This window comes from Numida meleagris, chromosome 4 (assembly GCF_002078875.1).
Source record: "Numida meleagris isolate 19003 breed g44 Domestic line chromosome 4, NumMel1.0, whole genome shotgun sequence".
Classification (NCBI taxonomy): Eukaryota; Metazoa; Chordata; class Aves; order Galliformes; family Numididae; genus Numida; species Numida meleagris.
The window spans coordinates 6,374,675-6,392,358 of record NC_034412.1 but is presented as its reverse complement, the minus strand read 5'-3'; the positions used below and the strand labels follow the sequence as shown (position 1 = coordinate 6,392,358).

Here is a 17,684-nt window from a genome sequence, read left to right as displayed (position 1 = left end):
AGGGAGACGACCGTGACATTAATCTACCCTGGTATAACAGCCCATTTAAATGAGTAGGAGGAGGGAGGTGGTACAAGTGAGGATAGATGGTGTGTTTAAGTAGAGAAATGAAATCTGTAGAATGACTTCAGTGGAGATAGTTTTGATTGAAGTCAAGTAGTAAAATGAACAAGCGAGAGAGATAAATTTCTTTAAGCAGGAGACACTTCAGGGGAAAAAAAATGTGTGCGTATCAAGGATCTGTAACCTGCTCAGACCCATGGAGATCAATGGTCTTGATGCAGATAATATAAGCTAAGTTGTTCTATGTTGTTAATTTCCTTGTGGAGGTCTAGAAGTTGTTTTCTACCTTTTACAGAACAAACCATTCAGTGTGAGTTTGAGTTAGTAGATTAAAGCCAATCATATCATAAATAAGAGGATTTTTTCAGCCCAGTCTAAAATGGGAGTTGTGAAGCAGGAGAAATAAGGTAAGACAAGTTCATAGGTGAGAGAAAATTACTGAGGGCATATGCTGAAGGTGATGCTGAAAACTAGCAGTGTCACTAATTAACTGGAGCCGCAATGCAAATGAATGCAATCAGGAAATCCAGACATGCAGTGGCATCAGTACCTGGCTTTCTGCAGTCTGGTGTATTTAGCTCATGAAGGACAATTTCTGGGGTATGAAACAAAATCATGGCTTGGTGTTAGTGCTCTGAAGGCACTGCTGGAGGCTGAGGGAGCACAAGGGCTACTTCTGAGGCTGGCTTGGCAGGGAACTGATGCAAAATGGTCACTTGCAGGTGTATCTCTAGGCACAGTGCCTCAGCTTGGGTTTCTGCGATCTCTCATTTAGATCTTCTTATTTTTGGTGTGAAAGTGGTTTTGTGTCACTGGATGACTTAAGTGGTAGAATAACCTGTAAACAGAAGAGAACAGTTTAAGTGTGCTTTTGTCCTTTCCCCACAGCTAACGCCCTCTAGCTTCTCTGAAATGATGCTAGATTTTTACATCTGACATACTGCTATACTTACTCAGGAGGCTTGAAGTGGTGTCTGACCTTCTCCTGATTCCAGGTAAATCAGGTTATTAAGAGACAAACGCAGCGTGAAGTGTGAGTAGGTCTTCAGAGTTGCATAGAAATCTTGGAGAGCTCTGTTCTAACAAAATGCCATTATCAACTACTACAGATTATGCAAAGGGAGATTAGGATTGGAAGGGACTTGCTGTGCTGTCCTGGAATGGCTAATTAGATGATTCACATCCCATCCAAAGGGATACAGAGGAAACCATACATACCTTACCTCCTTGGTCTGCATATTGCATAAGTCTCTCCAGGAAGAACACTAAGACTAGACTGTACTTGCTAGACAGAAAAACTAAGAATTTTTGTCAAAATAATAATAAATAATCCTGAGACTACATCCTTTGCATAAAAACTTTTCAAATTCAGAAATATGCTATGAAGATATACATACATACAACTGTTACACCTCAAAAATAATTCCCTGGATCAGACAAAAATCAACAAAAGAGAGGCATTTTTAGGAAAGCGTTTTATAAATAGAGATCTTTTTTTTGACTGAGTCTTTTAGTTTTTTCTTTAAAGGGTGATGTTAACCACCACTTCCTTTGACCCGCAAAGAAGTTGGGGTATGGAGTGCACAGAGCTAAGGGCAAAGCGTTAATGAGCAGCAGATGAACCACATGTCTAGTCACTGTCATCCCACCCCATTCAATAGGATTACTTAAAGCTGGACTCATCTGGGCCTTTTCTTTCTATATGGCTCTTTTGTTTCTCTTTTCTCTATTTTAGGGCAGGGGAGCTGTATTAAGAAAAAAGCATATCTCAGCAGGTCTACTTTCATTATTAGAATTTTCTTTCTGTAAGGTTTTCACTTAGATTCATGCTACACTTTTTTCTACCACAATGACTATTTTGTCATGCTGAATAAGTTTTCCTACTCTTCATCTTCCATTTGGGAATGTGGGCTAAAACTCAGAACAAAAGATACGATAAAAGACAGGCATAGTGCTTTCATTAAGAGGACAGGGAGCTTTTGAAGTACACTCCTGAAGTCAGCAAACAAAAACTAGGCAGCAAAGAGACCTGCCTGTTACAAATGTGCTGCAGAGATGAGACTAAGCCCAAACGAAATATTATGCTTTTTAGTCACTGGTCCTGCTCCAGAGTGATGAAAGGGATCTGATGACTTTCTCCTTAGTCAGAGCTTTCATTGCCCCTGAGGAAGGGATATATTGGTTATATAAATGGCAATTAATTGAAGTACCCCAGAGCCTGGGAAACTCCAGAGCAGAGAAACACAGGCCTTTGTAGGTGGCATGCAGAAATTATCAATCAGGAAAAGTGTAACTTTTTTTTTCTTCTAAGCTGCAATTGTTCCTGCTAATATATTTATTTCTGAAATCCTACATCTACCCCCTGAGGCTCAAAAATAATGTGCAATATCATTACAAAACCAAACTCTCACATTTGAAATGCACAGAACATAATGAGGAAACCCTCATCAAACTAGAGCAACCACTCTTGCTATTTTGCCTGAAACTGTCTCTACATCCCAGATGAGAGCTCGTCCCCACGCACATCTTCTAAAGATGTAAGACCTACTTTAGAGAATGACATTTCCTAGTATGGAGGGCAGAGCTATGAGAAGCCCTCAGGATATTGGAGTGACTTCAGATTCCTCTCTCTACCAAGTTTATTCAACTGTGCTCTACGTACAGTCTATACGATTAATTAATGTGTGATAGATTAGTAACTCCCTAATAGGAAATCAAGCTTTAGCCGCAGGCAGTAGCAGAAGTGCACGGGGTCTTACTCTGACATTACTTTTGCTGATAAAACCTGAGAGCAAAGCTGCTGAGTCTAGCAGGCTGACAAAGTCAACCCAAGGAAGATGTGATGGGGCAGAACAGCCTGCAAAGCCACCCTGTGCCCTGGTATCTGAGGCAGTCACTGCAAGCGTACAGCTGCCCTCATGCAGATGCTTGGTTTATTCTCAATCCTTTTGTTTAATGGGATGAAAAATAGTAAGCGTCCAATTGGTAGAAAATCATAAACTCCTGATGGTTACCTCTGAAAGGTTTTCTGTCTAGGTTGTTAAATAAAACAAGTTATACTGAGGATCAAATCAAAATAGGGAGTTGTCTTTGTTGCATATAGATATTAGTATTTTGCCTAGAATCTTAAGCAAATGCAACCCTAATTGCAAATCCACTCACTATTAGTATTCCATAAGCATAAAAGGAGTGTGAAAGAACAATTCTTTGAGACATACCTGCAAACACTATATTTGACCCAATTGCTCCTAACAAAATAGATTTCTTTGTACCAAATCTGAAAATTGCAGTGAAGAAAAGTGGTGTTTTTTTTTTCAGGTGAGGGTTTTCAGTAAAACGTTACCTCAGTCTACATCAATACTGTGGCTGTGGTCTGCAGCGTAGGCAGCCAGTAGTTTGGTTTCTTTGCACCCAGTCTTGAAGATACGTCTCTACCAGAGGGTAAAAGCCTTGATTTCAGAGGGGTACCAGGAGGCTTGTCTGTGCATATATGGTTTTGTTATATTCCCCTTTGTATCAGCATACGATCCTCAGAATTTATAGCAGCGCTTTATCAGCAAAAGCCCCATGCATTCATATGTCATTTTTTCCTCTCTGTCTAGATCTCACCTCGTTAATCTGTGTGTTGCAGTGATTTCATCTGGTTGCAGTGCATTACTGAAGTCAGAGTGACTTCAGCTGATATTTTGCTAACAGACCACCCAGCTATGCTCGCTATCATCTGCCATACTGAGAGCTAATGCACTGGGAGGAAGAGTGACGTAGCCCATGCACCAGTCTGTGCTCACGGTATCTCATGTTGCTACATTTCATTTTGCTTGGATCATATGCTCTTCTCTTCCATTTCCTTTTGTCAGTTCTTCCTCTTTATGATTTTCTGAAGTCAGCTGCAGACAATCTCTCGTTATCCACCGTCTGAACATGAAAGGGCTCTTCGCTGCACAGCGCGTATTTAAGGTTCACTTTCCATAAATGCTCCTCAGGATTCTTTGGCAACCTGTGCAGTCTAAAAACAATTATGCCAACAAACCTGTTTTGAGAATAGCTGTAGAAATTTGCATTCTGTCCCAGTTTCTGTCACAGACTTCCTTTCTAAGGATGGAAAATTGCTCCGTTCTTATCTGTCTCAATTCTCCAACTCTAAGGCGGGAATAATAACATTTCCTTTCCCCAGTGCTTTCTCTGTATATTTAGATTAGAAGCACAAAGGGCACAATGGCTGTTTGTGTTCTGGGATAGCTGCTAATGCACAGAACCGCTTGTCCTGGCTATTAGTAATACACATTAAAATAAAGCTCTCAAATACAGAGGAAAACTGGTTTCAAATTTGAACTACTATTGATTTTTAATATTTCCCAAACTCTAATTAGTAACAAATGAGGAGCGTTGTTCCTTTGCTGTGCTGCTCTGCTGTGTCATGTTAGTGCTGGAGCTAAGTCACCGAGCACGTCCTGCAGTCCCCAGCAGCGCTCCCAGGCTGCACCTGACACACTGCAGTGCTGTTACAGCCCTCGGGCCTGCAAAAGAGCACAGCCTTTCTGCTCTGGCCACGCATCTTTTAAATCTTTTCTTATGGCTATTTAGAAAGAAGGTTTCACTGTAACTTACAGTTATAGCTGCAGACTGGACGGCTAAGTAGTCTGCTATTCCTCGAGAGTATTTCCAAACTGCTCATGTTTCTCTTTTGCTTCTATATTTATGTATTCGGAGTGGTGAGAACAGCTGGTTGGGAGGCTGAATTTCCTCCTGGCAGGAAAAAAAAAACAACCTACAGAAAGCAAACCTATTGCTTTAAAAATATCTTCATCAGAGTGTTCTCTGAACAATTTTTCAGTTTTTACATTCAGAAAAGTTATTGGTCATCAGAAACTGAATACTTTCCAACTTAAACATGTTATTTTTCTGGGAAAATCCTTTTCGCTAAAAGACTCATTTTCCTTCAGAAAGACAACATGACCGTTTCTGTAATAGTGAACAGGCCTATAATTGGTTTTGTCACACCTCCGTAGTGGTGTTAGTGCAGACAGAGCTCTGGGCTGCTTCAAATTGCTTTGCTGCCAAACACCATGCATTGAGTGCAGGGCTGTGGGAACAACCATTTCTCAGGGAGTTTTGAAATACCTTCTTGTCTCTGGCAATAAATGAAGTGTTGGTTATTTGAAAAGTGGTCAGCAAGCCTCTTAGCCCTAGATTCATACAGTTAGTTTCTGTATTAACGGGTGGAGTGTTTTGTTTCTGACGCAGTACTAAATTCTCTTCTGGTTTTGAAAGTGTGACTAGCCACTTAATCTCCTTTATTCCTGCTAACCATCTGCAGTATATCTAATTTGCTGGGGTTTCCAAGATACTTGCTTTGTTTTTAACAAGCTTTGAGGTTTAGGTTAACTGATGTCTTTATAGAATATCTGACTACAATTGGCCAGGCTAAAATTTGTGGCTCACCTGTGTCTTTTCTCTTCATATCATAAGCAATTCACCATTTTTATGATTTTACCCCTACCCTGACCCTGGGGGAAAAAAAGCTCATAGATCACCTTGCAGCCTGAGCCCTGTCCCTTGCACAAGACTTCTTGTACTGTTAATTCTGATGTTAGGTTTGACAATTGAGAGATAGTGGCTATAAAAGTCCATTTCCTACCAGTGGAGGGAAGAGTTAAGAGCAGGATCATAAAAGAATGAAAAGCAATTTCAAAAGCATTTCCTGCTCTTCTCACTGCAAGATGGCATGATTTTACCAGTGTTCTGTGTCTGAAGAAGGGATCAGCTCCTATTTACCGAGATCCCTGCAGGGAAGGCAGGTGAGGGGCTGGCAGCTGTTTGGGCAGGTTGCTTCCTGAGATACTGCTTCAGAAACACCGCACAACAACTTAAAATGGATGTGTGGTTACGAGCCAGCAACTCCTCGCAGAGAGTTATGCAGTAATCCTGAATAGGGCTACTTGTGTGCTAGGCATTCAGTTCTAGGCTTAGCTGAAATACATTTGGCCCTGCAGAATGCCCAGCAGAAATGTGAATGTCATCTCAGTATCGAGATACACTGCAGTATTTTGTGCTAGGAGTCAGTGGAATCGCTGTGGTCTTTGTTGTTGTGCTCTGAGCCCCTTACCTTTTTGTGTTTTCCATATCTAGTATCAATATCTTACTTTACACGTTATTCACAAGAAGAGGTTAATGGCGCAGCTGGGTTACAGAAGTAGAACTGTTCATCTTTATGTCACAAAGCATCAATCTCTTTAAGAAAATAAGTGTAAATGCATTCTTACTTCATAGAGATTTTGAAAGAGGTGAAGAAGTCTGTAACCAGAGTTGGCCTAGGGAAAGTACTGAAACTCTGTCATTAGAGGATTTTAAGCATACTAATAGCAATTTCTGCTCTTGTTTTATAAGAAAATGACAAGGCATTAGCATGAACCCAAGTATATTCCCACAAGTGATCTCCATTGGGAAGCTGTTGGATTTTTGACCTACCAAGATCTGGCATTGCTTTGGATGTGCTCTGCCAAGTCCAGGGATACTGCTGGTTTCCCAGTTCTGCAGGGCAGTGGTTACTCCCTTCTGTGATAAATGTTTTATCATTTACAAATGTGGCTGCCACAGTTCAGCTCCCAGGTCAACACAGGTATGCATCAAAGTCTTTCTGATTATGTTTAGATTTTTAAAAAACAAATTACTCCTTTCACTGCCCCTCAAGCACACCAGTCTTTGAAGTTAAATGTACTCTCAAGCACAATTAGAGAGCTTGCTTCAAGCGTAGTGCTGATCTGGCTCTTGATCATCAAAAAGCCTTTGAAATGCTTCATTTAGCCTGAATCTGGACATCTTCAACTACTTTAAAGTATCTTAAGTATTTATTTGGTGTTGGTGTTTTGTTTTTCTTTTCGACGAAAAAAGTGGAGATGGCGTATATTTTTGGAAGCCAATGGCTTTTAGTACTCAATTGGGAAGACTGGAACATTTTGCCAGGGTCTGCTCCCACTTCTCTGGGTAGATGCTCTCTCCACAACTTATTTTCTACTGATAACTTGCTATGCTCTGAATCTATTTGCTTTAGCTTTCAGCAGATAGCATATTGTTAGTGGAGCTGAAGGATACAAACAAGACAGTCTTGCAAATACTGTCAGTAGGGCTGGAGCCTGCTTTATTCAACTTCAGATTTCTCCAAACTGGAGCTTACCATCCACATGGGACAACTGTTTATGGGAAAAAATTTCCCCCTCTTGTCTCATTGTTTTTGTTTGTATAAAACTGGATGGGGATATTATGGAAAAGCATAGGTTCTGACCTTCAAAATGGGAATTTCACATGAAAACATTTCCTTGTGAAAGTGCTTTTCAAAATAAATATTTTTTCATTTTTCAATCTCCTTTTACATCTGCAGCCAGCCCCTGCTCTTGTGGGTCTGCATGACCATCACTGCCTGTGACAGCCCTCTGCTCTGCTTCTTCCTCACTTTCTGTATCTTGTTTAACTGCAGGAGTTACTTCTCTGGGGAGGAGAATGTCACTTGATCTTCAAAGCAGTCTCCTCTGAGACTTGAAGGAGTTATTATAACTGAAAATAGTACTGTTGTGTGGATTTTCTCAAACCTGTAAGGGTTCTTCGCTTTTCCCAAAAAAAAGAGAATGAAAAGCTTGATATTTTTCCCCCAGTGATATTCCACTTTGAACATGTATTTATCTGAATATTGATTCAAAAGCAGAGCATCTCCAAACCAACCTATTGTGAACAGCAAGGCTCCTGTGAATGACTTGGAGCTAAACCCTTGGTGTTTTTCTCTGCTTTGTAGGAGAGGATGAGGAGAGCTGGGAACCTTGTTACACTCCTGCCGCTGCCCCTGTGTATAGCGGTGGTTTGCCTTAGCTGTCGGCTTATCTTAGTGGAACAAAGATACTACAGATATTTTTCCTTTTTTTTTTCTTTTTTTAATTAAAGCTGCTCATTTATTTAAGTCTTCTATCTCCCTGCTGATAACTGGGATAACAAAGCCTACCGATGTTGTCTCTCTCAATATTTATTTTAATACATCTGACCCACTTGTCATATTCTTGGCAACACAGCCTGTGTGCTTTAACAAGACTGCTTTGGAAAGGAGCTAATGACACATACAGGGGATTTGCCTGGATACCAGTGGACTTATACAGCTGCATGGCATGAGAGCTTTAGGAACGTGGAGAGTAGCTCTGTGCTCTATTGCTTTAAATGTACATCACAGCGGGGCTGGACCTATTTAAAAATCCCCCAGAGGTCTTGCTAGTTAACTTCCCTTTCATGTAATAGAAAAAAAGGTTGAATGAGTCATGTGAAGCCAGCCATGAGATTAATATAGACAAAGATGTCATATCCTCATGCATGCAGCTGTGAATGGCATATCTACTTTGCCATCTGCAGATTAAATGGACATAGTGTCTCAGTGGCTGCTGCAGGGCTTGGTATAACTCAGTTATCATCAGGCAGATTTCCTGTTGCCTAATACCCAAACACAATAGTTGTTTAGCGTCAGACTTTGGTTTCTGGAGTAGTTTCAAAACCCGCCAGCCACAGTATGTAGTTTTATAACAACACCACCGTTAACTAATTGCACACACTCACAGAATTATGAAACCCAAGAGGATAATTTGGTGCATCATTGAGTATATCTTTGTGAATTTTTCATAGGCAGTTTAGATTTTAGCTGATACTTAAAATGAGAATATTTTCCTGCAGATCTGTTTGCACTAATTTCTTTCCTCCTGGTAATTTGGGGCTTTCTTTTCTGACAATTACAAAAACAGCATTCTGTTTAATTACAATATTTACAGAAACAGCTTTTTTCCATATTGCGAGTTTTAACTCCATGTGTTCCTGAGATGGTAATTAATGTCTGTATTTGCAAAGACACATCTGCCTTGACCTTTAGGTATCATTCATTCCATTTGTAAATTGGACAGTTGAATGTGAGTGCTGGGTTTATAAAAAGCATTTGAGGACGTATTATTTTAAGCACACAGTCTTGGTAGGGAAATATCATAACTCAAATCTTTGTGATATTCTTATTATGGGAGATATCATAGAGAAAGTTTATCTAGATTCTTTATCAGAACTTATTTGTAAGTTCACTCTAAAAGGCCAAAACCAGGGGAAAATCTGTGCTCTTCAGTACTGAAATATTTGATGCAGTCACGCAGTTCCCATTTACTTCAGTGAGTCACCCATGTGCACAGAGATGAGAAGTCTCCCTTGTTAGGACTTTAAATGTTTCCATGGGAGTTTGCTTCTTTGAATATTTTATTTTCAGCTTTGTTATGGTAAGATGATTTTTCTGACATTTTGCTGATCACAAAGCAGCTGGCCCCATAAAAAATAAAGCACGCACACAAAGAAACAAATGACTGGGTGTCTGGGGAAAAATGTGAGTTCTGTGTCTGAGCTGCAACAGATTGTCATCATTAAAAGAAAGCATCAGCAAATGCTGGGGTGATGGGCGTTGAAGAGTTGAAATGATTTCTCAGGTTGGAAGAGAAAAGAAGGGTGGTACTTCAATTAGGCCGTTGTTCATTTTGATTGCATCATCTTGGTCTGATCATTTTTAGAAGTATAAAATAATAGTGTTGAATACAAAGGAGAAAATTACTAGAAGAAACACTATAAGGTACGCTTGGTTTAACTGTAAACATCACACCGTAACTCTCAGTGCAAAGTCCTGTAGCTGGGGAGGAAAATCTCCAAGCAGCAGGACATTCTGAGGCCACCCAGCTGGGAAGCATCTCTGCTAGAAAGGAACTGGGGGTCCTGGTAGACAGCACGCTGAATGTGAGTCAGCAGTGTGCCCTTGCTGCTAAGGCAAAGCATCACCAGCAGGTCAAGAGAGGCCATCTTTCTATGAAGAGAGGCTCTAGAGTCTCCTCTTTGAAGATCTTCAAAAGCCACCTGGACGTGATCCTGGGCACCTTGCTCTGGAGGGCCCTGTTTGAGCACAGGTTGCACCAGATTGACCCAAAGGTACTTTCTAGCCTCAACCATTCTGTGGCTGCAGATCTAAATATACAGCTGAACACATCTGCCAAGACTGGAACACCATAAAATACGAAAATGCAGATGCTTGTCTGTGTCAGAAGATCTCTGGCAGAGAAAAAGCTGAAATGCAAACTGCAACCAGGAAAATATACATATGCATATACACAAACACACAAATACAAAAAAATACCATAAAGCACAAAATAAGCAAAACAAACCCAAACACATAAAGAACTGCCCTAGGAATAGCCAGTTTCTACTATGATCTCTCTTTTATCTTCATGGTATAATTATAGCAACAGATGCTCTTGTGCCTTGTTTTGCACCCCCATTGCAGCCCCTTGGCCAAATCCTCCTAGGCACTTCTCTTCTAAGAGACCATGCAGGTGAGTGATGGGGTGGTCTTGGAATAGTTGGAAGGAGATGTGAGCAGGAGGTGAGGTCCGTGTTGCACCACCTCCATCACAGGTGCAGGAGAGGGAACTCCACCGGTTCCAAGGAACAAACATCTATGACTTTTCACATCATAGGAATATCTGTAGCAAAAGAAATGGTTTGTGAAGGGCCAAAAAAATAGCTAACGTTATTTAGTGGGGAAGTACTTCATTCCCTCTACTCTTCCTCCAAGGTTTTAATAAATATTTTGTCTTCTGAGTTTTCCATTTATTTCTACATCTATTTATTTTCCTGATTTATTTGTTTCTGCTTATCTATATTGCATGAGTCATCATCCTGTTAAAGTCCCTTATTAAGGAAAGTAAATAATCTTAAAGTAACTTATATGTGTCTCTTCTCCTTCCAGTTATAGTTGTTTTCTCCCTCATTATTGGAAATTAAAGGCCAGAAAATGGGCTTGGCCCAGAATTTTCATAGGATTTTTTATTTTTTTGAGGTTTTGTCTTAAAAGCTTTTTAATCAAAAGCTGGAACTGAAGCCCAAATCGCTTTTACATTTTCAAAAGGAATAGATCAGCACTCTGAGTTTATATGAAATGTTGCATGCTCAGAAACAAAGAATTGTAACCTCAAGTTAAATAAAAATGTTCTTAGGCAGACAGCATCCTGGCTGCTGGCCCAGGCAGCTGTATTGTTTCTCCTCAGGCTGGGTTTCTGGTCAGTTAGAAGTGATGCAAAATATGGAATCCAAGACTTTCAGTGATGGAACTGAAAGTGCTGTTGTGCAGTGATGATTTCCCTCGTTCTTTTTCAACACCTTTCCTATGGTTGCTTTGATTACACACTCCTTTTTCCCGTTCCGTTTTCTTTCTTTATCTGTTCTTCCCCTGTCTCTCATACTCACTTCCCTGACCCCTTCTCACCTTGTTTCTTTCACCGTTCTGATGCCATTGTCCTTGCAGTGATGCACCCAAGTGACCCAACATTGGAAAAACTATGTAGGAGTGCACATCCTGCAGAAAGCCAAGATGGATTTCAAGGCAGGCTGAAAGCATCATTTCTTCTGCACGGCGAAAGAGTTGGGTTCATACTGCAAAGCATTCTTCCTCATTCATCATGTGCTGTCTTAGCTGCTGTCTCACAAATCCAATATGGATATTAATTGCAAATCGCTGAGAGAGGCCTTTCAGGTCTTGGAGTGGTCTTGTGATCTTCCAATTTGCCCTCTTCTCTAGCCAGTTCTGAGAGAGGAATTTTAGTTTTTCTTTTAAATTTTTGGTGACTACTAAGTGTTTGCCTTATCATTTGAAAGAAATGTGAAGAAGTACGTGTCTGATGAAATATTTAGACTTTTAATACTAGCAGCCCACAGAATACCATAAACCATAATTTATATCTGTTTACAGCACTTCTGCTGGAAGTATCCTGCTAATCTACCTAATATATGTAAGAAAATGCAGACCTGCTAAGATTTTTTTATTGTAACCATCAGTCTTTTCTACAATATCATGAAGTAACAAGGAATGGACTTTCCTAGGATCTTGATGTCCTATTTATTAAAGACAGTGTCTCATGTTATCTGTTAGAGCCCCGTGTGCAGCACCAGGCGACCTTTTTCAAAGAGACTCAAGTGAATGATGTTGTTTTCCTATAGGCTTTAAGCTCAAGATTTTGTCACTTTTCCATATGAGGGTGTACTAATTGGATCCTAATTAGGTCCTATATTGTGCATCACTGAATGAAACATCTCGTGGCTGATGCCCTCACAGAAGCTGTTGGGTTGAGCACAACTGGGTGGATGGAGTTGCCTTGTGCTAGTGGAGGAGCAGTATTCACCAGACTGTTTTTCCTTCAGACCTTATGCCCAAGGGTGCACGTCTCAGAGACGAGCATGGGGACTACATTTACAAATCTCCTTAGGGTTAAATATTCAAGGTCTCTTAGATGTTATGGCTTCATAACAATCTTTCCCCATGTTGGATCTGAAGTTAGGCCACTCATACAAGAATAGGCTTTCCCATCTCCTCTCCCCCTCTGCTCCGAATGACCTGTAAACCTAGAGAAATGGTTTTCTATCGCTCTGACCTTGAACAAAGGATTTATAAGCCCAAATTTGATCAATGTATTTTGTAAATGCAACTCTTGATTCGAAAAAAAGCATCTTCATGCAATGTTACTTTTTTCTCTGGAAGTGTTTCTTCCTACTTGTGATCTTTAGGTGGATGTGGTTTAGACCTGCCTCTTCCTGTAATGCTTTCACATATGTTGTTACAGTGCCATTAGCAAGGCAAATTTTCATGTTCAGTCTCTACTCTTAGTAGACATGAGTCTTCACAGGATAAAACCTTAAAAAGAGACCTACCTTAATATTTCCTGCTGAATCCTACCCTGGGTCTCACTGTTTGTGACCTGTTTTAAGAGGAACAAGAATTAAGTCTGTGCTAAGAAGGTTTCCAGCCTTGATCTCCAAGGAATTATTTTTACAGAGGCAAGGCACATTTTGTCTCTAAAAACTAATTTTTGCTATTGAATATTGTCATCATGTGTAGCAAAATTTAATATTTGTTCTTGTTTGTGGTAAGAAGTAATTCTATCAAAAGCTAAATCCCAAGATCTTCAGATGGTGGTGACTTTGTATTTTATGTGCTGTGACAGAAATATAATTCAGGTCAGTATGCAATGCACCAGACTGAGTGACTGCAAAGACTGCTGCAGTACTAGAGTTCCTCTGTCACCTGAGGGAGAAACAAAAATATCTTAGAGACAGTGAAAACTCATTTCTTTGTCTGCAGGAATTTTGTGGAGTGTGATGCTCATCACATCCAATCTTGGTAGATGGCTTGGTGGTACAGAAAGCAAAGAACTGAACTGACTCAGGGACCTGGAAGTAATTGCTCTAGTCAGGCTTCTGGAGCATGTCTGCACAAACTCACGGGGGTACCAGGTGCACTTAGGGTAAAGTCATTAGTTTTCTTCATCGGCTCAAGTCTTCAACATGTTTTTAAGTTAACTGCATGCCCTGCACTTGGGTTCAGCATGCATGATCAAAAAATAAATCCTATTAATACTTTTATTTAAAGTAGATATTCAAATTGGAGTGAGCTGAGAAGTCCTAAGCACCCAGGTTTGTCCAGGATTACCCCTAGCATAAATTATATACACATAACAGAGGTACGAGAATATCAAGTGAGTTCATTTAAATTAATGTTATTAAAACAAATGGAGAATTGATTTGTGGTAATAGAGGGCTTGATTTACCCTAGCTTAACTCCATTGACTTTGGTGGATTCGTTCCTGCTTCACTTTGGTATAAGTCAAGGGAATTCCAAGCCCAGGAAGCGTAAATGCTAAGACCAAAGGAAACGTTTATTATCTTATGTCTTATTGCATTCAAGGCAGCAGGAAATTTGTTTCTTCTCATTTATTCTACTGTAATGCAGACAGTGGCCAGGAACAACAGAAATAACGATTAGCTGTTTATTGTAGTGAATAGCCCCACTAACTTAATATTGTGTTAATACAAACATCATTATGGATTCAAATTGAGCTTATATTTAAGATATCCCTAAAGCAACGAGCAGAACTCAGGCTTTGATGGTTCACAGACAGAATTGGTTTCAAGCCCTTCCTTGGACTCCGCAGGGTGTCAAGCTGTCAGCTGCCCGTGCACCCAGCTGCAGTCCTTCCTCCCACCTCTTTAAAGTGCCTTCTCCGCAAGTGAAAAATTAATGGACCTTCCCTCATTTGCTTTTGTGACGAGAAGGAAGCGCTTCCATTAATGACACTAAGAATAGGATTTACTGTAACTTGGGCTCAGATGGTATTTGTGGTTCCCACACATCCTGTAACAATATGCTTTCTAAACTTAAGCGGATATTGCCACACCGACTGTTACAGAAAAGCAGAAGGAAGATGATGAAGCAGCTCCTACAGGCTCATTTTTTTTCTGAGGCAAATCTATTGGCCTTGTGTTCAACACCTCAGCAAGGTAAAAAAAAAAAAAAAAAAAGCCCCGACATGAAAGTGAGACAGGTTGCAAGTGTGTTTTACCAGTGCGTCTGCAGTGTGATTTCCTGTCGTTAATTACTGATGTGAGAGGTAAAGTAGAAAAACAGACTTTTATAGCAGGATTTTCGCTCTTGTGTGGTAGCATTTTCTGAAATGGGGCACAAATATCAAGCTCAACCCTGCCTTTCCCATTCCTCAGCCCACCTCTCCTCCACCTTTCCAGCAGCGTCTGCCCAGTCCTTTTGCACGCACACCCGTCTCTACCCCCTGGGCAGCTCCCTCGCTGCTGATGAATAGCCAAGTTCAGCTCTGGCTGACGATCCACTGCCTCTGCCCCGACCTCTTGCCTGAGGCTGCATGTGAACCTGTCAATCATGGGGACATTTTTTTGTGAAGTCAACTCTTTAAGCAATTAAGGATCTATATGTAGGCAGCCAGAGCATCTTGCACGGTGCTTGGGCCAGCTAAAACTTCTCTTCCCCATTACCAGGCTCTGAGTAAGCCAGTCCTGCACAGCATAGATAAATACCAACCATCTATCATCCCCCATATGCCTTAGGAGTGTAATTTCACGAGCTGCCTGTGTGGGAGAGAAGTGTGAGAAGATGCTGCGTCAGTGTGTGGGCTGCACAGGGGACAAAGAGGTTACTTAAAATTTATACTGGAAATAGAGAGTGAGTAATAATGTGCCCACCACGGACCTTTCTTCAGGAGAGACATGCAAATGAAAAAATGAGTTGAATGATTGATGTAACTACCAACTGAGGAGGAAGCTGGGAAGTGGAGGTGTGAGCCAGCCCTCAGACAAGATAGAGCAGCACACAGGCATGCACTGCAGAGTGCAGTAAGGGTGCGTGTACACGTGTGTATGCGTGTGTGTGTGATTTGGAGCTCGGAAAGAGGAAGTTCCTGTGTACCTGCATGCTGTTGATCAGTTTGTCTTTCTTTTCCCTATGGTGCTTTCCCATAATTAATGGAACTGCAAGGGGACTAGTGATGTGATGTTTCGTGCCTGAGATCGGAGTCCTGGGGGATTTCTAAGATGAGCGCAGATCAGCATACTATATCCACAGGGAAAAGGGATGGAGTTTGTGCCTTGGACAGGTGGATGTGAACTGGACCACCAGATCAGACCCTTCAGACTGAAGGCATTGTAAATAGGGGTCATAACCAATAGTTGCAACGTTCTATTCGCTCTAGCAGAAAAGGCTTAATATGCATACATGAAACAGGCAATAAACTGCTGGGAAAGCACGCAGACTGTATTTAAGTTGATAGAATGATCTATCCTGATGTGGTGTTTGTCAGCTGTGTTCTCCTAAATTCTCCTGTGCAATTCTCAGGCATTCATCTGTCACGCTGAAGCAGGTTTTTTTTTAGCAGTAAGGAGTCTTCAAAGGAAGTCCCTCTTCATGAAAATAAGATGGAGGGAGCATTCTTTTATTTTTCTTGCTGCCATTTGGGTGAATAGGATAAAATATTTTCTCTCCTCTTTATTCTTATGCATCTTCCTGCTTGAGATCATTACAACTGTAAAGCCAGTTTTGTGAAAAATATCACTCACCCATCCCCTTCCTTCATTTCCTAAGAAAATAGATACTTTGAAAGGCATGAAATATAATACCGAGTGCTGCCTTCCTAAAGAATGTCTAAAATTCCTGCGGGACAATGCATTGTTTCAAAACAAAGCTATTTCAGGCAATTCTATCCTTGTATGTACAAAGCTATTCATCGGAGAGACTTTCTTCCAGCACAAATATTCTTGCTCTGGGGCTTTATCTTTTAGAAGAAAAAAGAAAGTGTTTTGGAAGATCAGTTTCACATTGTTACAATTTAAAACAAACCAAACAAAAACAGATTCTGCAGAAGTTCAACCAACTGACATTCTCCCTGTCCGTGTCTAGCTAAAGCCAGCACAATCCCTCTGGAACTTCTTTGACAAACTTTATTTATTTAACAGTCAGCCTCTGGTGGTTTTTTTTGTCAGATGTACCATGACTGGTGCATCATGCTTCACTTAAAGGAAGAGTACAGTGGGTTTGGTTTTGTGCATTTTACAGTCCTATATGGACCTCAGCGTGGTGGGAACTGCGAGCCAATGTGTCCCTGTTTCGGTGCTGCTGACCCAGAGAATTGGCACCGCAGCTGGCAGGGGAGAGAACCAGAGGCCTGGCCTGCTGCAAGACATTTTCTGCCACTGAAGGTGTGACCGATAGCTTTTCATGCATTTCAGTTCACAGAATCACAGAGCTGAAAAGTTATGAGATCTGTAAAGGCATTGCTGTCTCCAAAGGAAATATTTTCTACAAGTCAGGTAGGTTTTGGCCAAGTAGAGAAGCTCAGCTGGTGCTTTATGTACTCTCCCCATGCATGAATTCATTGTGGGCTTGACCCAAGAAAACTTGGCTAATGCTGCCACAGTAAAAGACAAAATGAGCTCAGGAGTATGGATAGAGCGATGATGCTCTCATTTCTTTCAATTATTTTGGAGAAAACACGGCCTCAGACCATTAGCGTTGCTTCTGTTCTCAGCACCAGCCCCGCTCACTGAAATTAGAGCTCAAAACCTATCCCTCTAACCCTTGTGTTTTGACTCCACTCCAAGGCATTGGTTTTGTTATTACAGCAGGAAACAGATATTCACAGAACAAGGGCAGAACACTGCAAAGAAAACTGTAGGTGTCCAAGTTGATAAAGATCTGAAGGTGTCCCTTTTCAGTGCTGATGCTAATGGGGAGGAAGCTGGTTTTAGCACCCATTGGTAAATAGCCACTTCTCAGAAGCATATGCTTTTTTTTTTGCAGCAATAACAAAAGCAAAACAACAACAAAAAAACCAAACCAGAAACATCCGCTCTTTAGAAATATCTGTTAAACAAAACCAAAAAGTGGAAAAAGAAAATTAGCAGCTGCTCTTGCACTAAACTTTAACGTACGGATTCTGCTTTCAGAGAGCTATCATTATAGCCAAATCAAAATATAGCTGAAATTTTTCTAAATAAAGCTGTCAATGAAGATAAAAAGTTTTTATGTTGACAGTAAAGCAAATGATTTTTTCCACTCTGTTGAAGTTTTGTAATGGTGCAGTATATCTGGTTGACTTATGGCGTGCTAATGACAGATTAACAGCTGCAGGAGAGATGACTGCGCTAAGAATCGCTCTCAGTGAGTGAAGCTGAGTGTGGGCAGGGGCTGGATTCGGAGGCAGAAATGGGTGGAGGGTTTA

General features: G+C 40.8%; 2 long non-coding RNA genes across 12 annotated transcripts in view; one reads left to right on the top strand and one right to left on the bottom strand.

The window, feature by feature from the left end:
* LOC110398168 overlaps window positions 1–17,684 on the top strand; it is a 210,490-nt gene that overhangs the window by 54,727 nt on the left and 138,079 nt on the right. The window lies entirely within an intron of this gene.
* On the bottom strand, window positions 3,700–6,252 carry LOC110398173. The gene is made up of 3 exons (XR_002438245.1): window positions 6,170–6,252; window positions 4,672–4,809; window positions 3,700–4,069 (listed from the first exon to the last, which is right to left on the bottom strand). It is a non-coding gene; the product is annotated as an uncharacterized LOC110398173 (long non-coding RNA).